Source organism: Cinclus cinclus, chromosome 26 (assembly GCF_963662255.1).
Source record: "Cinclus cinclus chromosome 26, bCinCin1.1, whole genome shotgun sequence".
In the NCBI taxonomy this organism is placed as follows: Eukaryota; Metazoa; Chordata; class Aves; order Passeriformes; family Cinclidae; genus Cinclus; species Cinclus cinclus.
Window position 1 is genome coordinate 2639517 of NC_085071.1, and position 25756 is coordinate 2665272.

Sequence of the window (25756 nt, forward strand, 5' to 3'; positions counted from 1 at the left end):
TATTTCCAATAACTAATTTAGATTATCATTAGCCCCACATTGGAGGCACAGAGAATGCTGCCCTTTCAAACACTTGAACCACTGAGCCTCAAAAATAAAACGTTCGCTCTCTGCAAAGAGATCTTTGCCAGCTCTAATAAATTAGAATATATTTGTGTGCGTTAGCGCCTGTGGTGGCTCCGGATAATGAGAGCAGGTTGTGTCTGGGAATGGAGGAGAAGGCGGCACCTTCCCTGCCCCCCGCCTCCTCCCGCTCCACCAGCGCGCATTCCTTCGGGCCCCAATTTGTCCCCATTATCCTCCCAGACCCCCCAACCCCGAATCACCCAGGCCTCGCAGCTGACCCTGTCACAGCCAGTAATAAGCCATAAATCATTCCGCACCTTCAAAGAAAATTTCTGCGTGGTGTTAACAGGCTCCTGTGCCCCAGCCCTGGCTGCTAGCCCCGTGCCCAGCTGGGTTCTGCATCCCAGGGTGGATGCTCTGCCCCAACCCTGCTGCTCCTGCAGCCAGGGGGGCTCCAGCAGCTCTGCTCACACCTCTGTAGTGCCCAGGAAAAGCTCCTCAGCTGTCAGTGCTGTCATAGTGGCCAGCCCTGGGCACAGCCATCAGGGTCCCAGCATTTTGCCCCAACACTTGGGGCTCCTGCAGCCCACAGAGAAGCCCACACTGCACTGCCTGCACTGCTGCAGCCACCCACTGCACAGCCCTGGAGCAATCCCAGCCAGCAGGGATGTCCCAGGAATGGGGAACACTCAGAACCATCCAGCTGACCTCCAACTGCCCCAAGGCAAGGCAAAGCTCCCAGTGCTCACCCTGAGCCCAGAGCCTGCTCCCCTGCCTGCCTGCCTGGAGCTCCTGGCTCTGCCACCTCAGGGGCCAGGGGACCTTGGGTGGATCACTCCAGCTTTCACAGCCTCCATTTCATCAACCATGTCATTAGGCTAATGATAATTAATGCCTGCAAAGGGCTTTATACTCTTCAGCTGGAAGGTGATAGTGAAGGGTAAATTATTGTTATTACCATAAACACAGGGTACCTGCCACTTACTGGGGTGGGACCTGCTTTCTGACTTGCCTCAGCTCTTCTTGGACTGGGACCAGGGTCAGGTGTGGGCTATATTTCCTCTGTTGTTTCCAATTACATCTGTGCTTAAGCCAGGCAGGACTCAAGTCTGAGAATTTTTCATGCAAAGTCTCAAAAATAAGGGTTCAGTTCATACCATGGAAGTGTGTACACTGGGCACTGCTGCGGTGGGATGGAGAGGTTCCTTCACTGTGTCCATGCCTTGATGGACCAAGGTCAAGTCTATGACAATCAACAGGTTGATGTGCCAGATTCTGAAATTGGGCCACAAGAGCCCCAGACAGCACTCTGGACTGGGGGCAGTGTGGCTGAAAAGCTGCTTGGTCGGAAAAGACCCGCAGGTGTTTGGCAGTGGGTGCACATGAACCCAGGTGTGCCCAGATGGCCAAGAGGCCCAGTGACACCTGGCCTGTAGCAGCCATGGTGTGACAGCAGGACCAGGGCAGTGATCATATCCCTGTGCTGACACTGCTGGGGATCCTCCAGTGCTGGGGTCAGTTTTGGGCTTCTCATGACAAGAAAAGACATTAAGGGTCTAGAATACGTCCAGGTAAGGGAACAGAGCTGGGAAGGGGCTGGAGTCCCAGGAGAAGCTGAGGGAGCTGGAAAGGGGCTCAGCCTGGAGAAAAGGAGGCTCAGGGGGGCCCTTGTGGCTCTGTACAACTCCCTGACAGGAGGGGACAGCCAGGGGGATTTGGGATCTGCTCCAGGGAACAGGGACAGGAGCAGAGGGAACGGCCTCAGGCTGGGCCAGGGGAGGCTCAGGGTGGATATTGGGAAAATTTCTTCACTGAAAGGATGATCAGGCTTGGAACAGGATGCCCATGGATGTGGTGGAATCACCTGGATGTGTTCCAAAGCCATATGGATGTGGCACTTGGGGACATGGGTTAGTGGTGGCCTGGGCAGTGCTGGGGGAACTGTTAGACTCTAAGATGTTAGACATTTTTCCAACCCTAACAACTCTGTGTTTCCATGATTCTATCCCCATTCTCCAAGGGGATGGTGACCTCCACTTCTTGGCTGTGCCATCCACCCCTTTGGTGGTGAAACCAGCTGAGCTGCACCCCTTCTTCAGTGCATGTGGACGTGCAGGGCTGTGTGTGCACCAGGAATGTGTGGGTGATGGGAAACTCCCTGTGCATTCCAGCAGGGATGCAGCAGGAAGAGTGTGCAGGCACTGCAGACTGCTGCCCTGCAGCCACGGTGACCCAGCACAGCCCAGTCCCTGGAGCTGTGACCCCACAGTGGCCCCCAGTGCCACACGGGGCAGCAGACAGTGATGGGATGTGAGCAAACCCTGCAGCCCCAGGGGAGCATCCACATCCCACAGTGCAATTCCCTGTGTCCCAAGCCTTCCAAGCACGACTCATCCATGCTTATCTCCATTGTGGTCATGCATCCCAACACCCTTCCCATGGTTCTCACACCACTTCTTCCTTCTGCTTTATTAAACTTGTTTGTGGTTCATATTTGGTTGGACGGTTGATTGACTTCATTGTTTACTTTTTTTAAGCTCCTATTCCCTATGGATGGCTTCAGTTTTCATTAAAAGTCTTTCATCAGAAGAAGCCAAAATTGTCGAAGGCTGTTCCTGGGTTTTCATTAAAAGCTGATATCTGCAGTGAAAAAAATAAATGTATTAGCCTTCATCCTTTCCCATCCTTCCTCTCAATTTTTATTGAAATCTTCCATGTAGAAAAATCCTTTGCTGATCTGAGGAGCTGCCTCACATGAGACGGAGCAAGGACTCATTTACTCTGAGCCAGAGAGAGCAGGAGCATCACTGGGCCATGCAGAAGGCTCACAGCAGGTTCAGACCAGGGACGTGGTGCTTGCTTGGCTGTTGTGCCCAAGCTGGGATATCAGCACGTGGCATTAAAATCACTGCATTTTCCAAGATCTGAACACTTTCTGCCACTCACAGGTGGACCGGGAGCACTTCCCACAGCTGCCTGCTCCAGGGGATGTGCCTGCACCCTTCTGTCAGGGCTAACATTTTGTTCATGCCACCTACATCATTATCTATGAAATGTAGCTACCTCTTCTCCTTCCTTTTCCTGCTCCAGTTCCTCTCTCTCAGTCCCAAAGTGGTTTCTTCCAGCCCTTGTTCTGTTCCTGGAGGAAATGACTTATCTTTCCTATCTTTCCATATGTGCAGAATCACAGCTCCTACCCCCTGGCACATATTAACGGGAGGAGGCTGAGATTGAAATGTATCAAAATGCAAGAACTCAGCTTTGCTTTTGCATCCTCCAAAGCCTTATTTTGCTTTTTAGGCCAAACATATTGTGCATTTTCTCTAACAATGAACTTATCACACTTATGATAAACTGAGAAGGCACTTCCCACAGTAGACAAAAATCCTGCAGATTGACTTCAACTCTCAATTATTTTTGGATTCGCGTACATTTTTTCCGTGGGTTTTCCAACAAGGGGAATATCGTGACTGCAGCCAGTCCTCATGTGAGCACAGCTGATCTCCAGGCAATGGGATCTCCTGCTGCTCTTCTGTACAGTGGGAGGGAGCAGCTGGAGCTGTGTCCTTGCTCCCTGGGAAGTGCCAGGGCATTACTTTCCCTGCCTTGGACTCATCTAGACATACTGGAAAATATTTATCTTGCCACTCCAGAGTAAGTCCATCCCACCACTGTGATCACCCAAGGCACAGGGACTTTTAGGATGTCCCACCCAACCTGTGCTACCACCCACTCAAGAGCAGTGCAGAAGTCTTCCCCCTGTTGAGCACTGTTCCTTGGCAGCAGGAGGCAGGGAGAGCCTCTGGAAAATGAAACCAGGCGTGTATCCCTGTGGCTTTGCTCTCTTGCTGAGCAAGATGAGACAAGAAGTCCCGTTCACCCACTGCTCCACCACAGCTAAGTCACCATGGCAAAATCCCAAGCTAAGCAAACATCTGGCAACTACAGCTGGAGCATTTCACTGTGTGACAATCCATGGGCACTGCAAACACTCCCCCCTTTGGACCTCCCCCTCCTTACCCTTGCAGACACCTGGTTACACATTTTGGAGATCTACCACCACCTGCATCCATCACATCCCCACCCAGCAGTGCCCAGCCACCATCTCTGGACCTGCAGAGAGACATCAGCTTACAAACACACCAGACAGGGAATAAAAGTGTTTTCCTCTTCACACAGATTGGCCAAACCTGGAAGGATGCTGTGTGGGGATAAATCCTGAGAACACAACAGCCCACTGCCAGCTGGCCAGACTGTCCCTTGAAGCACATTTGGTGGCATGAGGAAATAACCACTGTGTCCAACTCTCTGGAATTAATTCCTGGGAAATAAGAGTGATGTGCCACAAAGAACCCAGTGGCACAGTGTTCACCCCATAAGTGGCCCTGGACAGCCCCCTGACCTCTACTGAGGGCAAGATCTGGGGATGTGGGGAGCTGCATTCTGGCACATCACCTCCATCCTTCACCTTCAAAAATGAAGCATGCAGAAAATGAGACCAGAAATGCCTTCGCTGACAGGTTGGAATTAAGAGATTCCAGTTTTTTATAAACAGTCTCTGGATTTCCTGAAAGTTACAGAAACGGGCATCATTTGTATGCAGGATGTGTTGCAGCTCAAAGGTACCAGAACTAATGCTGTCCTGTTAATGAACTGAGTGAGTAATAGCCATGGGTATAGAAAGCTTATGTCTGAAACTAATCCTAGTTAATGAATCTATTGTTACAGGTATTAAATGGTGACAGGGGGTTTCATCCATCAGCCCTCCATTAATCACAGCGTCCCCGCCTATGCTTATTATTTAGAAGCCAGCAAAGGGATCTTAATGATATTAGTAATAGAGCGGTTGTGGTACGTGACCTGGGACAAGCCAGGGATTGGAGGTGATAAGTGTCTGATCGCATAAGGCATTTCAGAGGTGATCCAAGCAGCTTTGCTCCCCCATGGTATGTTATCTTGTCTCTGCCAGCCTGCTCTGCTCAGCCAGTGCTGCTCGGAGAGCACCGAGCCATGCTGGCCACGCAGGGGCCTCCCCTCTCCTGCTGCTGTCTGCAGGAGATGCTTCTGCATGGGGGGCTTCAGAAACCCCTCCCTGCAGACACCTCCAGCTGCCCAAGTGTGCAGGGCACAGCTCGGGGTCTGCCCGGGGGTGCTCTCATGGGCACAGGAGGGATCTGTCTGCACAAGAAGCCAGGTGCAAGCCCACGTGTATGAGCACAAATACCCACCCACCCACACAGCCTCAGAGCAAATGACTCAAAGGTTTCTCTGGAAAGACGTGAGGAGCATCTGATATTCTACGCTAATTCTCCATCTGGATGTTCTCAGCCTGTGCGTTGGGATGGGATTCATCTCATCGTGGTCCCCTAAAATCAGAGATATTTCAGCCCAGTGGAGGGGCACCACTATCCCCAAGGCAAGGCAGGGTCTCTGAAAGGGCCGGGACTGTGTCTAAGATTAAATAGTATGCTGGAACTTCACAGATGCCTTTTGCTCTTCATGAGGTTGGTTCCCACTGCATGCACCAGGTTGGGGTTCTGATGGTGGGGATGAACTCCAGTTTGGCACAGCTTGGCTCTGAGCAGGAGAGGCTGCATTGCATGAGGGTTCTTAAGGGGGCCAAGGACGAGCAGGTTTGGAGAAGGTCTTGCTCTGAAGTTCCCTCCATTCTTCTCCTGAAGACGGCCGTGCCCTGAAGATTTTTGGACAGGTGAGGGACACCCAGTGCATCAACGTTCACTGGCCCCCCTATGGCAGCAGCAGGGCCAGCAGCTCATCCTGGTGGGGTGGGCAGGGATGCTGTGTGAGTCAGGGCCTTCCCTCAGGGTGTAAGTGCAAAATCCCAGATATAAAAACCTAGAGCATATGAACAACCCAGAGGTCCCTGCACAGCTTTCATGTTCAGCCCCTCCGCAGTTCATGGTCTGCTGAGTTTCCAGCTGACAGAGCAAGCTCCTCAGTTGATGCCACAACTGCAGCAATCCTGGTGATCTGTTTGGGCTGACGGGAGCAAAGAGGTGCCAAACACACAGCCACGGCCCTGGAGGATCAACGGTCCCTGAGCCCAGTGCCCAGGTACCCACTGCCCCCACAGAGCTCACAGCACGTGGAGAGCTTCTCCCCAGCAGGCCAAGGCTGTTAGGGACAAGATGTGCTGGTTTAATGACCAAAGGCAATGCAGAGTCACTGAGCCAAACACTTATTCCAAGTCTTGTTGTTCTCATAAAACTCCTCCCTAGATAAGGGAGGCCAGTGACACCTGGCCTGCACCAGCCAGTGTGACAGCAGGACCAGGGCAGTGATCATATCCCTGTGCTGGCACTGATGGCAAACGTCCAGTGCTGGGGTCAGTTTTGGTTCCCTCGTGACAAGAAGGACATGGAGGGGCTGGAGCATGTCCAGGGCAGGGAACAGAGCTGGGAAGGGGCTGGAGCCCCAGGAGAGGCTGAGGGAGCTGGAAAGGGGCTCAGCCTGGAGAAAAGGAGGCTGAGGGGGGTCCTTGTGGCTCTGCACAACTCCCTGACAGGAGGGGACAGCCAGGGGGGATTTGGGATCTGCTCCAGGGAACAGGGACAGGAGCAGAGGGAACGGCCTCACATTGCACCAGGGGAGATTTAGGTTGAATGTAAGGGAAAATCCCTGTCCACGGCAGGGGAACCTGCTCTGGCAGCTGTTGTGGGAGCCCCCCCACCCTGTACATCCTGCTCTGGGGGCAGAGCTGAGCTGTGATCAGTGCTGTGTGGCCACACAAGGACTGGGTCTCTCCTCACAGAACAATCTCACAGGGTCATTCCATGGTGCACTGGCACCAACAAGCAGGGCATGAGGCAGCTCTGGAGACCTGCAGGTTGGATCAGCCCTTTTCTATTCTCTGCAAGGACTCCAAGTCCTGCATTTCTGTGGAAAACCAAGACAGGTGATCTGCCACTTGGTTATATTTTTAGGTTAATAACAGATGTGTAAATATATATATGTCTCATTTTCACAGGTACTCGGAGCCAGGAGCTCAACACTTGCCAATGTTTAAAACATGCCCAGAGATAAGTTGATAAACTGACAGTAAATCCAGCTCTAACCTGACCCCCAGCTCCCCAGGCTGAAGCTGCAGAACTTCCCACACAGATGACACCAAAATCTGCCCACAAGCAGAAGTGTGATACCTCCAGCTGAGTGCTCATCCCAAATCCTCCTGCCACAAGAACAATACTTTCTGGGGGTTGTGTTTTCTTGCAGTGTCAAGAAACCATCCTCACTTTCCTGCCTGCCCCAGAGGGAGAAGATGAATGAGGGTTCTGAAGGGTGCAGGCACCCAAAACCCGGGAGACCGACTGGAAATCTCTTTGTAAAAGGATAAGGAACATCAGTGCCTTTGCCTTGCCAGTCTGTACTCACAGTGTTCTTCCCCATCAAAGAAGGAAACTGCTTTTATCCAGCAAGGAGAGCTGAGATCCTCCCATCACCTGTGCCCAAGAGCTGGGGTTTTCAACAAAATTCCCCGGGATGCAGGGTCTGGCAAGCAAGGCTAATCCCTGGCAAGATCTGGCCAGTAAAAGCAGCAGATCTTGATGTGCCCATGCCACATGAGCCCTGGCATGGAGCAGGTGGGTACCTGGTCTCCAGCAGTGCCACACTGCACCAGGATAGCAGCCAGCAGAGGAGGAAAACCAGAGAGGAGAGATAATTATTAGTGATTGAAATTGATTGCATGAAAGAAGGACAGATGTTTCTGGTTGTGCTAGTGTGCCTGAGGCTACAGAGCCATGCAAGAGACCGGGGAGAACTCCTTCTCAGCCTGGGAACGCTGTGGCACTGAGCCGCATTCAAATGAGGGCTCAAATCCACACACACTTTCCCTCTAACTCTTTCAAATCCCACCAGGATCTGGTTAAATCACCAATCTCCTTACTCCCCCCATGCAGGCAGGTGAAGTCCATACAGGTCCCCTCTGGCCAAAGGCTACCAGGTGCTGTAGAGACCCCCCAGCTTCTCTCCACACCCCAGTCGTGCAGCCACCCCAGTAAGGCCCAGGCTCTGGGAGATGATGGGACTGGAGAAGCGCAGCCAGGCCAGGCAAAGCAGGTGGGGAGATGAAATTTTGAGCAGACCATCTATAAAGGCACAGGACTGAAGTCAGGGAAAGCTCCTGGTCACCCTGCTGCCTTCCTCTGAGAACAGGAGATTTTACCAGTCACCATCCTCCTTTGTGGGACCTGGCATGGGGGATCCTGCTGATGTTCTCCTTGAGAAAGGATGGTCACCCATGGGGAGAGCCAGCTGGTGTCCTCACCAGGCTGAGGAGAGGCTGTTGAGGAGACACAAAGCCCCTGTGGTGTGTTCTGTGGGCTGTAGTGCATGTTTAATGCTATAAAATATGCAAATAGAGGCTTGTCTTAGCGATGTTACTGATGGTGGTGATGTGCTCCTGGCACTGGTTCAGCTGGCTCCAGTGCTGAGGCAGGATGGAGCCAGAGATGCATTCAGGGAACTGAGCAGGGGTCTTGTCCCACAGTAGGGGGAATCAGTCTCCCTCCCCAGCATGGCCTGGCTCCTTTGGGATGGCCTGAGCTCCTCCCTGGGCAGCCCTTGGAGGCACCATCCTGTTTGTGACCATCGGGTCCCAACAGCCCCAAGCAGCGCTCAAGGCTCGGGGCAGAGGGGCTGCAAAGCTGCCTGGCAGAAAAGGATCTGGTGCTGACAGGAGTGCTGGTGCTGACAGTGGCTGAACACGAACCCAGGTGTGCCCAGATGGCCAAGAGGCCCAGTGACACCTGGCCTGTAGCAGCCATGGTGTGACAGCAGGACCAGGGCAGTGATCATATCCCTGTGCTGACACTGCTGGGGAACCTCCAGTGCTGGGGTCAGTTTTGGGCTTCTCATGACAAGAAAAGACATTAAGGGTCTAGAATACATCCAGGTAAGGGAACAGAGCTGGGAAGGGGCTGGAGCCCCAGGAGAGGCTGAGGGAGCTGGAAAGGGGCTCAGCCTGGAGAAAAGGAGGCTCAGGGGGGCCCTTGTGGCTCTGCACAACTCCCTGACAGGAGGGGACAGCCGGGGGGATTTGGGATCTGCTCCAAGGAACAGGGACAGGAGCAGAGGGAACGGCCTCAGGCTGGGCCAGGGGAGGTCCAGGTTGGATACTGAGAAATTTCTTCACTGAGAAAGGGTGTTCAAGCCATGGCACAGCTGCCCAGGGCAGTGGTGGAGTCACCATCCCTGGAGGAATTTAAGAAGTACAGATATGGCAGCTGGGGACATCGGTTAGTGATGGGACTTGGCAGTGCAGGAGCACAGCCAATCTTGATCTTAAAGATCTCTCCCAACCTGTAAAATTCTAAGGCTCTGTCCAGACTCTGGCTTGTTTTGGTTTCACTTGAAATAGTTTGATAACCTTGGATACAGGGAGGCTCTAGGGAAGGTCCGTGGGAGGGCTCAGACCAGTGTGGGTCTCGCTCCAGGAGTAATCCAAGGGAGATCCAAGGAACGGGTGGGCGAAGGTGACACTCACCCCGGAGGTGACACCACCAGCGCCTGCCGCTGGCTGAACCAGAGCTCGGTCACCCGCAGCAGGTCCGTGTCGCCGGCGGGGTGGCCCGGGGGATGGCTCCGGTGCCCCGACGATGGGCAGGGGCAGTTTCCCATCCACGCAGGGCACCGGGCCGGGATCTCTGTCCCCACTGCGGGCTGCCGAGTGCACAGAGCCGGGTCGCCCCGGGCTGGGCTGACCTCAGGGTCTGACTCTGTCCCCTGTCCCTCTGTCCCTCTGTCCCCCTGTCCCCTGTCCCCCTGTCCCTCTGTCCCTGTCCCTCTGTCTCCCTGTCCCCTGTCCCTCCTGTCCCTCCGTCCCTGTCCCCCTGTCGCTCTGTCCCCCTGTCCCCGTGTCCCCTTGTCCCTCTGTCCCTGTCCCCCTGTCCCTCCTGTCCCCTGTCCCCTGTCCCTCCTGTCCCTCTGTCCCTGTCCCTCTGTCCCTGTCCCCTGTCCCTGTCCCCCTGTCCCTGTCCCCCTGTCCCTGTCACTGTCCCTGTCCCTCTGTCCCTGTCCCTGTCCCTCTGTCCCTGTCCCCCTGTCCCTGTCCCCCTGTCCCTGTCACTGTCCCTGTCCCTCTGTCCCTGTCCCTCTGTCCCTCCCTTCCCGGTCCCGCCGATCCGCGCGCGGCCACTGCCCCCTGGTGGGGACCCGCGGCCGGGACACGCGGTTGCCACGGAAACGGGATGTTGGCTTCATCACCGCCGCCCCGAGCCCCCCGGGGACAGCGAGGGGCTGGAGGGGCCCGGGGGGCGCAGCCGGGTCTTCACGGCACCGGGAACGCGCAGGGGCCGGCGCGAGGCTGTTCCGAGGCCGGGCGAGGGCACGGTTGCTCATCCCACCGTGAACCCCCATTGCCATGGAGGCACAGGATCAGAAATCGGCTTGGCTTGGAAGGGACCTTAGAGCTTTTCCAATTCCACCCCCTGCCAAGGGCAAGGACACCTTCCACTATCCCAGGGTGCTCCAAGCCCCGTCCAGCCTGGCCTTGGACACTCCCAGGAATCCAGGACCGGACACTGCTGCTCTGGGCAAACTCTGGGCACTCTTGCCTCTTCAGTTTGGGGAAAAGGCCCTGATCGTCAGAACATCAGTCTTTCTTGGCTGTTCCTGCTTGTTTGGGGAACGCCCATGCATGTACAGCCTTAGGATGGCCCTGGTGGCAGTCAGGGACCAGCCCCAGGGTTCCTCCAGTTGCTACTGCCCTGCGCTGGCCACTACCAAGGCAGAGCTGTGTTTTTCCCGCTGCCAAAAATGACCTTCCTACAGCTCCAAAAGGCACTGAGCTGAGCCTTGTTCTTCCCACACTGTAGATATTCCCTAGATGGCATGCTCTTGTGTCATCTCCCGGGGTGGGCTGGTGCTTCCATGTACAAGCCAGTGACTTCTCCATGCCCAGCTACATCTGTCCCCTGCCCATGGAGCAGATCCTCCAGCATTGTCCCAACACCTCCAGCACTGTCCTGGCCTTTCTCAGGGTCCAGCAGCTGGAAATACCAGTTCCTCGTGTGCCCCCCGCCTGGGGCATGACAGCTGGTTCTGTCCCTCTGATGGGATTCAACCCCACCCTGCAATGAAGGAACAACTGATGTGCTGAGATAAAAGCAGGTTAATAACTGAAATGAAGTAAAGCATTATAATAACGGTAATAATAATAATAATAATAGTGGTAGTAATGAAAATAAAAAGAGAGATAACAAGAAGAGAGAGAAGAATAAAAGCCAAGAGAAACAAGTGATGCCCCATACAATTGCTCACCACCCACTGCCCAGCCTGGCCCCCAGGTGACTCCCCCCAGTTTCTACACTGGGTGTGACAGGCTGTGGTGTGGAATATCCTCTGGTCAGTTTGGGCCAGCTCTCCTGGCCATCACTGGCAGACAATGGGGTATTGAAAAGTCCTTGATTTAGAGGAAGCACTACTCAACAGCAGTTAAAACATCACTCCATCACCATCATTCTCATTCCAAAACCCAGCACTGTACCAGCTACTGGGAAGAAAATTAACTTTACCTCAAACAAAACCAGGACAACCTCTGCCATGTCAGGCTGGCACCAGAGCAGATGAGGACAGTCCCCTGGCAGGGGGCTGTGCAAGTCACACCCCTGAGGCTCTGATGCAGCCACTAATCCAACCTCTGCTTCACCAGCCTGCATTGGCTGCACTGACCATGCTCCAGCAGACCCATGGCATGGGGCATGGGGCATGGGGCATGGGGCATGGGGCATGGGGCATGGGGCAAACTCCTCCTGCTGTTCCCCAGGCAGTGCCTGAGCACAGCTCTCCTGCCTGCACCCACAGCAGCTGAGGCCATGCTCCCAGTGACTGCCCGAGGCTATGCATGACCCAGCCCCTAAACCAACAATTACCCTGCAGCTCCTGCTACAACCTTGGCCAGACTCCTCTGCATTTCCCCAGGACCCAAAATCACACCCTGGAGCAAAGGGAAGCTCCTAACAATGGTTTAATCACAACCAAATCCTTTCTGCAGGAAGTTTGGGGTTTGGGAAATCACTGCTCAGTTTTTGTCCTGGTGTAACTTGGTGTTCCTGACTCATCTCAAAAAGCCTCTTGTTCTTTCATCACTTCTCCCCTCACACTGGAGAATAATATTTTCACTCACACGCTGAAATTAGATCCCGGTGTTTCTGCCAGCAAAGCTTTCAATAACTCGTTTATGTTCCTGGATGGAACTGCCTGGCAGACTGTGCTGGGGGGCGAGGGGGAGTGTGGAAAAAGCCCCATGAATCTCCCACGGCAGCCTCCAGGCTGTGTTGGCTGTACCATCAGAGCCAGATGAGAGTGAGCACGGACAGGGGTGACACCTCAGCATGGCACTAAGGGGATCCTCCATGAGCTCTGGAGGAACCAGGACTCCCTGTCAGCACCTTGCAGTTCCCTTACAAGTGTCCGTAAGGCCCAGATCCTTCCCAGCAACTCTCCAGGAGACCTGAGCTGCCTCCCATCCTGGAGGGCTCTGACAGTGGATGAGGGGTGCCAGTGAGTGGGGACACCAGTGTCCCTGCCCCGCTGGCACCCTGGCAGCTGCAGTAGCAGACCCCAAAGCGCTATGGTGCCAGAGATGGGATTTAGTTTCAGTTCAGGGTTCCTCAAGCTCACAGCTTTCCTGCTGCACAGCACCTGGCCAGGCAGCACCTAGAAGTCCTGATGATTGCAGGTGCTGACCACACTCCCAGGTTGCCACAGTGCTGGGCCAAGAGCCCTGGGGAGCAGGTTAGCCCAGGGATGCTGAGAGCCTGCCAAGCAGGCAGCACAGAGCAGGGGATCCCTGCCAGCCCAGTGGTCCATCTGGCACGCTCTGGAGCAGGTTGGCAATCCCCACTCTGCAGCAACCTGCGTGGCAAGCTGCTGGGGACTCAGCGAGCCTGGAAGCCATGGGTGCCCATCTGCCAGCCTGGCAAGTGCCAGGCAGTGGAGGAGCCCCAGCTCCCAGCACCAGCAGGGTGGAGCTGGGAGGCAGGAGAGCATCCTGCAGGCCACTGGCAGGAGTCTCAGCAAGCTTGGCAGGGACTGGAGAGCCCCCACCACTCTTAGTCACTCTCATATTTCAGGAAATCAACATAGAGAGGAACCTCCCTTGCCCATCAGGAAATCACAATTCTCCAGGCTGTAATTCCAAAGTTAGCCTTGAAGCAGCTCTCCAGACAGGTCACCTCAGCTCTGCTGTACAGCATCTCCCGAGGCTCCAGGAGCTGCTGCACTGCTGGTGCTGCCCAGACCTTCCACATGCCCTGGGCACTGGTCACCCCCTGCCCCTGGCTGGCCCCAAGGCTCAAGGACACCACACCAATGCCCCTGTCAGCACATTTTGATGGGGATTCAACATCTCCTGTGGGCTCTTAGAGCTGCAGAGCTGAACTTTCTGAAGGCACAAGAAGCTGTTACTAAACAATGAGGAAATAATATCTATATCTGTCTCTTCATGTCCTCAGGAGTATCACGGTCATTTTTCTTTAGTTTTTCCAAAACAACTCATCCTCTGGCACAGACAGCATGTGGGAAGCTCAGCTGGGTGTTTCAGACAGCTGTGAACATCTACGAAAAAGGCTGTAAGTGGTCTCTGCATTAGATGCAGCTGTGTCTTAAACCTCTGATGGCTCACAAATCTTCACCAGGATGGTACCAGTTACTGCCCAGATCCTGCAAATGTGGCACACAAGACTAACTCAAGGTTGTGGTGTGCTTCCTTTGGAAGCAAGGGCTCTGGCAGCGTGCAGAGGTACCTCTGGCAGTTCTGCAGCTGAAGGTGGAGCCTGAGCCAGCAGGTCTGGCACTGATGGTGTCACCAATGACCTCCCTGCTCAGCAGGTCACCTCCTTTCCTAGGTTCAAACCAGCCCTGGTGCTGCTGCTCTTGTTCACAGGAGCCTTTCAGGAACACCTCAGAAGACCAGCAGGACTAGGGCTGGGAATTTGCAGCTCAATCCCTCCCCGCTACCACAATTCAGCTGCCCTGGACAGTCCTTGTCCCAGGTTTGTTCATAAATCCACCCTTCAGCGAGCGGACTGTCCCAGGGCACAAGGCAGGAGACCTGTGTGCACCAAGGAGAGCTGAGCCCAGCTCCTCAGAGGGATGTCAGCCTTTCTCCAGCCCTGTCCCTCTGCTCCAGAGACAATGCTGCTTGGCCTGAACACCTCAGTGTTCTCTGGGAGGTGAAACCTCCTCAGTCCTTGGAGCCAGGTGAGTAGATTTAAGGTTTTCCAGCAGGAAGGTCACGCTGAGCAGTGAAAGACAACACTGGCATGCTGCGTAATCAACCCTTTGCTTCCAACTGGGTTTTGAAACAACACACACTGTAAGCTATTTTTTTTTGAGCTTTTTTTTTATCAGCTCTTGGGAACTATGTCTCTTTCCACCTGCAACAGCCTGAATCCCTGCCTGTGCTTCTGGTGGCTTCAGCTCCTGTAAAGATGCCTGTAACTAGGAGAGGGAAGAGCATCTGAGCCACGTCTGAGCCACACTTCCCAACAGCAGTTGCTGATAATTCGTGTCACAATCGGCTGTACAATTTGGAGATATTTCACCTCATGAATGCGCTGTCAGGGGGATGGGATTGGGCAGCCAGAGTTCAGTTCTCCCCTTATGCCAAGCAGGAGTCACCTGGTCTGTCAGGATTTTTGGTCTCTATAAAGGGGTAGGAGTTGGATGTTTGCTGTTATTATGGGCTGTATTTCTCTCCCTCAGCAACCTGCAGCTTCTACCCTCCTATGGCAGGTTGCTGCTGCCATCACTTGCTGGAGCCTCATGGGGTGGGAAGAGCTGGGTCTGGGCTTTCACAGCCTCATCCCCTCTTCTCAGGGAGTGCACAGCACCATGGTGCTGCAGGCCCTAAAGGGCCCATGAGCTGATCGGGTGGGACCACACAGCCAAAGTCCCCTGGGGCACCTGAGTCCTTCTCTTCCAGCCTGCCCATCCACCTGGAAGGCACACAGGACCACGCAGGGGGTTGGAAGCTCAGCACTGGGAAGAGCTGCAGTAGCACAACCCAGTCCTGGACCCCTTCTCTGCCTTCCAGGTAAGGGATTGCAATAAATGAACCACATGTGTTAAAAGTGACACCATCCACACCTCACCTGTGGGTATTGTAGGGCCAAAACAATCAACTCAATCAAAGAACAGAAACTGAAGGCTTTGCCTTGGGAGTGTCTGTTCTGGATGTTCCCACCAGGCTTTCCTGTAATAAAAGGTTCAGGACCACACAGAGCCCGGAGTGCATATGGAGATTCTCGTTCAGTTGCTGCCTCAGTTTCCCCCCTTGGATACTAAAAATAGTCCAGTACCAAAGACTCAAACAAACTATTTCCTAATAAGTATCCATACCTCATCTCAGACCAAGCTCTCCAATCCATATTCTTTTCCTTCTCCCTAATGTGGTCAGGTCCAAGGCTCTTCAAGAATCAGCCTCAGCTTCACCCACCCCTCCTGGCCAGCCCAGAAGGGAAGACAGCCCTTCATTTTAAAATCCTTATATCCCACAATTCTATCAGTTTAAAAAAATAAGGTTTTCTCCTACCCTATGTTGGAATTTTTGTTTCACTTTCTCTTCTAAGCATTTTCTCCTCCTTTCACCATCCTGTGCCTTGCTACCAAAACACTGTACCCTGGAAAGGATGAAAGCAAGACCCCAAAACTGCCTTTTCTTCACTGCAAATTCTGTCAAATTGGAAACGCAAAAAAATAAGCTTCTCCAGGCATTTCCCCCCTTCATTTAACTGAAGGCACTGTGGCAGGGGAGCATCCCTCTGAGCAGCTATGCTTCCAGGCTACTCAGAGTGTCTCCTACCTATGGAAGCAGATGGAGGCCCATGGCACCTGTGAAGTGTTCATCTCCTATCTGCTGTTCTCTTTCTTTTTCATGAGCATCATGTGTTTATTCCCCCTTTCAGACTCCCAAGTCCCACTGGAATTGCCCCATGTTTTGCCTTACTTTGGCTCCTCCATTTTTCCCATATCCTGATCAAACTTACACATCAGCAGATTGTTCTGTCTAGGATTTTTTTTTTTTAATGGGCTTGTTGCTAGTCCTTTACCACAGGTTAAATTCTGCCAGGTTTTTAGCTTCACACTGCTCACAGTGCTTCTCTTCCCATGTTTAAGCTGCCACAGCTGGTCCCAAACACAGTCCCTTGGAAAGTGTCTGATCTCTGAGCCCCTCCTGGGGTTCATCTCATTCTGCCCTTCCCGCACAGACACATCACATTCTTCTGGATTATCAGTGGGAAATCACTGCTGGACATAATCCACAATGCCACGAGCTGCCACAAACTCAGCTCAGCACTATTTTGCCCCCAAAATAAGAGCTGATCCCTAAGGAGGAGACAGAGCTCTTCTAAAAAAGAGCAATTTTTTTTTATTATTTTCAGCCCCTGCATGAACACTGCTTCAGTGTCTTCTCCACCACAAAATTCAGGTCAAAAAGGGATGTGTCCTTCCCTGACCTGCAAAGGACCAGGGGAGTTTTTTCTTCCTGCACATCAGGAGCACCCCTCACCTCCTTTTCATCTAGCTTATTTCCCTAATTTTTGGAAAGCAGGAGCAGGAATTCAAGGCACTGGCAGTGCCCATTCTCCTGCCTCCCATAGGCCACCACAGGCTCCAAGGCTCCAAGGCTCCATGTTCAGCATCCTGCAGATCTCGTGTCTCTGGCACGGTTGGTGACACTGTAATAAACACTGAAACTAATAGCAGGTATTTTTGAGCCATGTTTTGTTCTGTGCAAAATGTTAATAGAGAAAAATCTGCAGCACCATGCCAGGAAATCTTTTTATATCTTATTTCCAGGCTACCCTAATAACAATTTATATCTGCAATTCAATTAATGTTCTGGGAGAGGCAAATTAGCATCTCCTGATCCCTTCTGTCTCACAAAAGCAAGTTCCCATGGAGAGAGAAAGTCTGGCACAGCCTCTCTCAGGGGCTCAGAGTTGATCAGTGCAAGACCACAAACACACAGAGATCCCCTAAATAATCAGGGGGTAGCTTCAGACATGCCCTGAAATACCTTTTGTGTCATAAACCAGCACTTAACCCCTCCTGAAATTGGTAGTGAGGTGCATGACACTTCACCTGTAAATCTTCCTGCTAATAAGTGCATCATGTTTGAACTTTATGGATTTTAAAATATGAATCAGATCAGATGATGTCATTCAGCTGTACATGCATCTGATAGACTTTATGCTCACAGAAGCAGCAGGATGCTGCAATTTTAATTTAAGCAGAACAAGGGACCTGGTCTTAAAAAATAATCAGGGCCCATTCTGAGCTTTCCTAGGACTCCTTCTCAAGTTGTGCTAGGGGAGATTTAAATTTGATAATAGGGAAAAGGGTGAAAAGGTGGTTGGGCATTAGAACAGGCTGCCCAGGGCACTGGTGGAGTCACCATCCTGGAAGTGTTCAAGAAATGTGCGGATGTGGTACCTGGGAATGAGTTTTGGTAGCAACCTTGGCAGTGCCAAAGGCCAAAGTGTAAGGAACAGGACAACTCCACTTCCCTTCAAAGTCCCTGCAACAGCACAACCCACTGCAGACAGGGTGGGACACTCTGCTCCATGGTTTGGGCAGAGGTAAATTCCTGGAAATTAAAAAACTCCTCATGTAAGTCTCCTCAGCGTGCTGGCAGCGTCCTGAGGAGAGTGAAGACATTACTTAGGAAAAGTACTTCTGAAAGCAAATAGTTCCATTTCCATACTGAGCAGCCCTATCTCAGAGTTCATGTCCAGAAATAGCCCTGGGAGCCATTTCCCAGCAGGATTGCACAGGAACCACCCCCTCCTTCTCCAACACAGGCTCTGTGTTTTCATCTGTATTGATGGGCAATGAATAACCCAGTGACACTTCTGCAAGAAAACACAGGATGCCCTGGAAAATGCTCCAAGCCCAGGATCTGCCCATGGCCCCCGATGCCTGCATGTATGGGAGCTGCATCCTGCAGAGCCCAGCCACCCATGAATAATCCTAAAGAACAACTCACAAATTAATTCACCAAAATTATTTTCCAAGTGGCTTCGAGCTGAGCACGCACTCAAGGATCTGCTGCTAGTGGTGATGAGGAAAAGGCAAAGGCAAGGTAGAAATGGTTGCCAGCGGTTTATCCAGGGAGTGGGCAAGCTTGGTGGGAGCATCCCCGTGGCACCATGGTCGTGCTGCTGGAGAAAGGAGCCTGCAGTGGAATTCAAGCACTTCTAGCCCCATAGGAATGACCAAGGGCTGGCCCTGCTTTCCCACTGTCACTGGGTATAGGATTTACCCTCCCCAGAGCAAAGGAAAATGGCTGATGTCTCTTGACCTGGGAGAGGTTCATCACATGCAAATAGAAAATAATTCTATTCAATTTGGAAGACATTAATTGGCTGTATGGCTATTTCTGCAAAATGAACACAGAAGTACGTCAAAAATCAAAGCCAAAAGTGACTGTTAGAGACCACTTACTGCAACTTTTATGTGTCACAAATCTCACCCAAACACTCTCTGCTGAGCCCAAAGACTGCAGTGAACCTGAATATTTCAATCCTGTAAAACTCAGCATCCAGAAGAAAGGGGCCAGCAGGGCCACTGGAAGGGGTGGGATCCACCATGATGCCCCCCAGCAGAACATGGAAAACCACCTGCATTGAGTGAGATGGAAACCCTCAGGTCTCCATCATCCTGAGGAGCTGGGTCCTCCCAAGGTATGTGCTCCATTAAAAGACATAATAGACAATTCAGGGCCAGTGGAGACTCTCTGACACAGGTGAAAGCATGGTCCACCATACTCCTCCTCCAGGTAGAACAGGCCTGAAATAATTTTGGAGAAAGGAAAACCCAGGAAGGAAAGACAAGTGTTTCTGCAGATCCAAACAGAAGCTCTGCATGTGCTATTTAAATGTGATCCCTGTTCTGGGGCAGGAATTCCTCTTTTCAGCCAGGATCAATGTGAAGGGGTAGAGCCCCAGAGTGAGATGCTCAGCCTCTCTGGCCAGGCCACCCTTGGCACTGACATCTCTCCCCTCTCTGCATCACTCCCATTTTCATTCCCAGCCTCTCCATCTCATTGCATTTTGCAGCTACTTCCACATGAGCAGGGCACTGGCCATGGCAAAGATCCTTCCGTTTCCTGTGCCAAGCACGAAGAGAGCTCCTTGACCTCCCTGACCTCAAGTCAAGGAGGTTTTCTAGCCCTCAGAAGACTTTTGTAGCTTTTCTTCCAGCCCTCTTTGTGCTTCTACAGGCGCTGTCAGAGGCTGACAGCAGAGCTGCTGTGTTGTTCCTGGAATAGCTTTTCCAATGCAGTGTGAATGATCTAGGTCACTCCTGACTCTTTGCTATTCCCCTTTTTATAAACCCAGTGTCAGGCAGATACACAGAATAACTCTGAAGCTGCCCTGAATGATGCTTTGTGAGATGGAGTCTCTCATCTTCGAGTATGCATTTTCCAGGCTCTCATGGGGGGGATTTGTGGATGGCTCTTCAAATACAGTGGCTGGACTGGGGGTATTTAATGGTCCCGAGGGTTTGGCAGCCATAACCTGCCCTGCTCAGGATTTTTTTTCACCTGCAAACCTTATTGTAGATGTTATGATTGTTACCATCTTTACTGAAATTACTTCAAAGCTCTGTCTTTCTAATTTCCAGTCCCAGTAGGAGCAGCACCTCTCCTTCACCTCAGCACGCTGGTGTCAGTCAGAGGGTCTGTCATAAAGCTGGGCACAGCTGACATTTAACATGTCCAGTTTACAGCATTAATGATGTCCTTGCTTGGTGTTGGCTCCTCTGGGATTTGTATTCAGCCTCCCTACCCCATGGTGCTGCCAAGATGCTGCTCAGAACTGCTCGGACACAGCCTGGACCAGCGTGGATGTTTTCACCAGCCCCAGTCTCTCACAGCAAAGCTTATGAGTCTGTCCAGCCAGAGCTACTTTCCGTACCAAAAGCCATTAATTTTCCAGTGTGTAGCTGCAGGAACTCAATTATCCCTCCTACTATCTGGTCTGGGTTCACTGCTTCCTTTCTCAAAGCATCATGACTATTTTGTAAATCCCTGGACTCTTGGTATTTTCCAAGTTTTCAAGGCTTGCTAAATCTCATGGTTCACAACTCAGCTTCCCAGCTGATACTTTTGTGTATCCCAGGTTTTGACTTTCCACAGTGTCAACCTGAAAATATGGGATGTCATTGGGCTTGCACTCTCCTTAGTGCAACATGACAGATTTTCCAAGGCAAACCAGCTGAGCTGCAGCAGTATTCCATAGACTCACAGATCAGTTGGGTTAGAAGAGACCTTAAACACCATTTTGCTCCACCTCCTGCCATGGCAGGGACACCCTCCACTACCCCAGGTGGCTCCAAGCTCCATCCAACCTGGCCTTGGACACTTCCAGGAATGGGGCAGCCACAGCTTCTCTGGACACCCTGTGCCAGGGCCTCAGCACCCTCCCAGGGAACAATTCCTTCCCAATATCCCATCTGGCCCTGCCTGGCAGTGGGAGCCCATTCCTCCTTGTCCTGTCACAGAGAAAATCTTCCCAGAAAGGCACATACAGCCTTCAGTCACAGGTGGACTCTACATCCTTGTTTTTGATCATATATTTCTTCAATAAGCTAATATTAGTTTGCATTCTAAAGGGATATTCTGTTCTGAAGGGACTAGAAAGAGCCCAGACAGCAGCCAATGAAGGAGCTGCAAACTATTGGCTGTTTATTTTAGGGAGAAAAATGTAGTCAGAAAAATTGAAAGAGATGGAGACTTCCAGGTGAAACTTTGTTTTCAGATACTCAAAATGGTCACATCATTGGAAGGAGAGCAACAGCTGGTCACTGGAAAAATGAGGGGAAGAAATAGCAAATTGATGATTCCAAATTGATATGTATGTGTCAAAGAGCAGTAAGGGCAAACAAATAGCAAGACACATAGATAATAACAATTTATATTGATCAGCGAGTCCAAGATGACCCCGAATCTAAGCAATGCCAGAAATTCAATGGGAGGTTTGAGAAAAGATGACTCAAATTGAATCAATACCTTGAGCTGTTTCCTCTGTCCAATAGTTTATAATGATTCTGAAAAATTTCCTGCTTGAATTTTTTTACAGTAATTCGAGAAGCTTAGCAGGTGCTGTGTTGGGGGAAAATGGCAAAAAGGAAAGAAGGGAGAAAGTGCACTAGGGGGTTGAACATGAGAACTCCTCTATTAAATTAAATTAAATTAAATTAAATTCCTCAAATGGCTTCAAAGTTTGGGTGGGAGTGGAAAGGTCAAAACCTGATGAAAATTTTCAGCCAGCTCAGCCTTGCTGGGTGTCAGGGGACAGGACTTAGGGAGGTTATTTACACTCTCCCACATCTCTTGGGAAGGTCGTCTCCTCTCTCTTGGCACAAGCAAGGCACAGACACTGGACACGGAGCAGTGAGTGCCCAGGTTTCCCATGTCCTTGCTGCTCTGTCCCCTGTGTCCCTACCCCTTCCCTGCAGCCCAGAGCTGCTGGCTGGGAGCCCACCAGCAGCTCCTGTGCTAATGACCCATCACAGCAGCTTGTCATGTCTCGGGGAATGGCGTCTCTTTCCGATATGTGGATCAAAGAGGACTCTGGAGCCGTGAATCCCTGCGGGAGGATGAGAGGTCGGCTCGGATTAAGACGTGCAGTAATTTGTGAAGGGTACGAACAGAAGAAACGAGCTATTAGGGGAAGGATTCGTGGCTGGCGGGATCAAAGAGCACCAGTAGGAAACGTTTAGAAGGCACTGGGAACAAAGGGAATTCAAACCCATATGAGTCCATTAATAGACACAGGAAATTTATTAACAGCGGCAACAAATCAAGTGTTCAATAACTTCCTAAATTCTGCTTTTGCAGAGAAACCAGATCTCTTTTCATAAAGCTGATGAAGGACTTGCAAGACTGCTATTAGCCAAGAAATTTAAACAACATACCTAAAAATAAACTGATATTTTACACCTACACCCAGATAACCCAAACACAATCATCCTTAAAGTACTGATGGAGGTGTATAACAGGTTTTGAAAATACCAGACAACTGCCAAGTTAGGACTGAGCTGTTGTGACAGCCTGAAAACAGATAATGATGGGTTGTATATTGACATTAATTAATAAATAGATAATAATTTCATATTAGAATAACAGAAGGATTATAAATATGTGCACAAGCTTGATGAGGTGCTAAGCAGCAAAGACGGGGTGAGATCAAGTAAGCAGCAACTCTGAAAAGAAATTTAGGGTGAGCAAAGCAGACCTGAAATGCAAGGAGTGACTCTGTACCAGAGGGGTTTTAGCTTAAATTTGGGTGTATATACTGACAGGAATGGGTACGTTAACCAGGAGAGGAGGTGCAAGCCCTGGACATGGCACAGTGACACCCTGCCACTTTGGACCCAGGCTTGCCATCCACCTGGGTAGAAATAGATAGAAGATAGAAATAGTTATGAAGAGCCTTGAGAGACAGGAGAAATAAATATATATTGTGATGAGAAAATGTGTTATTTTGCCTCACAAGGATATTGAGGGCTCATAGGGGTTTGCAGCAGGCAGCCTTTTTCAGAAGGTCGCTGTGCAACTGGACAGGGAAAGGCAGAGCTACCTGCACATGTCTGGGACATGAGGCCAGGAGATTTCCCACTACGAAGAGAGCATTCTGGTATTCACAAAGGTGATTTTCCAGGCCATGAAGTCTGCAGAACAAAAATAGACCCTTTTGGGCAGACAGACCCTGGTAAATTCAACAGCTGGTCTCAATATGAGATTGCTTTGGGAAAGGAAACTTATGGCAGGCCCTGCAAAATGATCTGCTGATTGCTGGGGCTTTAAACTCCATAAATAACCTTTTCCTCTGCCTTTTTGAGGCATGGGGAGAAGATTCCCACCTCCCCACTCCAAGAAAGATGTCAGGTCAAAGTACATATCTATGAGAGAAGCAGGAATACTGGGTGCACATGTTCCTTTAGATCTTCCTCCTCTACATCCATCCCCGTGCCCTCTTATTCACCTTTTTATGAAGTATCAGATTCAGGATAAAAAGGTCATGGACCAGGGGACAACAGGCTTTTTATTTCAAGCAGAACATGCTCTGTATTTTCATGCCAGACTGAGGATCAATTTGTGGCAGAAAACAAAGTTCATTAATGGGAACACGGCAAATAGTGGGAACCAGCCTAGGAGGGCATTTGATGCCAGATTGCTGCAAGGCACTAATGAGGGAGGAAGAGGGAGGGGACAAGGGAAGACAGCAGGAGGTTTTCTTCCCGTCATGTTGCCTTATATTCCATTCCACCTTCTCCTCCTGCAGGTCCTACTCCAGCGTGTCCAGCACCCCCTGCATCAGGGCACCAGTACCCCTTTGAGGGGTTCCCTTCCAGCCCTTCATCTGGGAGCTGGTCCAAGCCCGGCTGCAAATGTGCCGAGCTTTTCTGGCAACACTTCAGAATAAATGGCAAACCATTTCTGCAGCTCCTTTCCATTGTAGTATTAATCTAACTGAATTCCTGTGGTGCTCATATGGATGTCATATGGAAATCCCACTGCTCATTCCAAATTAAAGCCAATGGAGAAATTTCACTCCTGTCTCTATCTTGCAGCTCTGAGCTCTTGTGCATTTATTCCATTCATGAAATCTGATTACTGTGGACATGAGGGAATACCAGAGCTGATGACACCCATAAAAAGCATTGGTAATACTTATCAATTTATTGAGAAGGTGGTTAGGTGCAAGGCTGAAACAAACACGCTTCCATGTCCTACCTCAACCAAGTACTCCAGATCTTAAAACAGAAGCCCTCACCAGCATTTCAAACTGTCCATCCCTTAATGTATTTCAGAACAAGAGGTTTTCCAGGACAGTGCTGGCCCTCAGCAGTGGCCAGTGTCACCATTCAGAAGAAGACATGAGAAACATCCAAACAGCAGCTCTGGAAGTTTCAAAGAGTTCCCACTATTAGAAATCTCACCCTGTTTGACGAAGTATATGTCTTTATTTAGAATTTTCTTTGTGGTGAGAGACAGGCAAATACAGGTTTATTTTGCTCTGAGAGTACTGATCCCTTTTTTTCTCCCCTTGAGAAGGGGGTCAAAGAGCTGTGGACAAATTGCTGGACCCCAGAAGTTAGCTGCTGATCACGCAGAAGCTCCTTTGGCATTGGGCAGGACTTTCGGCCTTGCACCTGCTAAATTAAGCCCAGCACCTGAACCATGACAGCATGAACACCTACAGGGTGCCTCTTGCCTTCAGTCCAGCCATCAGTTCTGGTCCCTTGGGAATACTGCAGCCTTCAGCCCATCAGAGTGAAGCCATTCACTTCCCCAGAGGAAAAGGGAGGAACAGAGGAATGGGCTGAGGTGGTTCCAGCCCTTCCTGAAAGGCTGGGTAGTGGTGGGAAGGTCCCACCCTGGAGCCCTTGCCCACCCTGTGCCCCCCTGGCTAGCATCAGTTTGGCAGTGGGCACTGAGCAGATGAATCACGGCTTGCCCTTCTCTCTGTCACAGATAACAAAGCCACTCACTGCAGGAAACCACACATATCGCAGAGCTTTCCAGGAACAACCTTTCCATACTCCACCAAGCCCTGTCCACACCAGGAATGTTTCCTTCTGATATTCTTTTGACCTAAACCAATCAAACCTCCATGTAATCTTCCAGGACAAGAAATCATTCAGGGGGAGGCTCCTATATTAGCTGTGTCACTACAGGTACTTTGGAAATTGTTCAGGTGCTTTCTCCCTGAGAAGATTTGTCACACATGCCTGAGTCACTCCAAAGGTACGTAGCAAAACATATTCAGGAAAAAAACTGTTCCCTGTGAGGGTGGTGAGGCCCTGACACAGGTTGCCCAGAAAGGCACTGCCACATCCCTGGAAGTGTCCAAGGCCAGTTTGGACAGGGCTTGGAGCAACCTGGGACGGTGGAAGGTGTCCCTGCCAATGGCAGAGAGGTGGAACTGAATCATCTTTTCCTCTTCCACAGTGAGTCCCCAAATACAGCTTTACATCTGTGGTGTCTCTGGACAGCACTGCAGGGAGAGGTCCTGCCCAGGCTGGGAGGAAAGGGAGTATCTGGGGATTGGCAGTCCCCAGCATTCGGCTGTGCTGCATGGACAGCCCAGCCCAGTCCTGGCTGTCCCCAGTGGGGAGCCAGCCAAGGATGGGCGTCACTCTGCAGTACCCAGAGAGTCTCTGGGGGTCCAGCAGGTCACAGTGGGGTTATGCCCTATGCCCACAGGGTCCTGGCTGGGCACTGGGGCACCCACTCCCAGGTGTGGAGATCATGGTAGGGGTCTGCCCTGTCCCCATGTGTCCTGGGTGGGCATGAGAGGTCTATCCCAAGGCTGGGGCTCACGGGTGGAGCAAGCCTGTCTTGTCCCAAGGGTCTGGGATGGTACAGGGGAATCTGTCCCCAGGCTGGGGATCACAGTGGGGGTCTGTCCCCGTGCCCAAAGGGTCCCGAGACGGCATGGGGAGCGCTGTCGCAGGCTGAAGATCACGGGTGGGGGTCTGCCCTGTGCCTGTCTGAGGACACTGCGGGTCTGCCCTGTGCCCAGAGTGCGGGATGGGGACGGGGTTCTGTCCCTGCGTGAGGGCGGTCCCGAGCGGGCACGGCCGGGGCGGCCCGCGGGGCGCCGCCACAGTGGGGGAGTTTGTGAGGGCCGAGCCGAGAGGAACCGAGTGG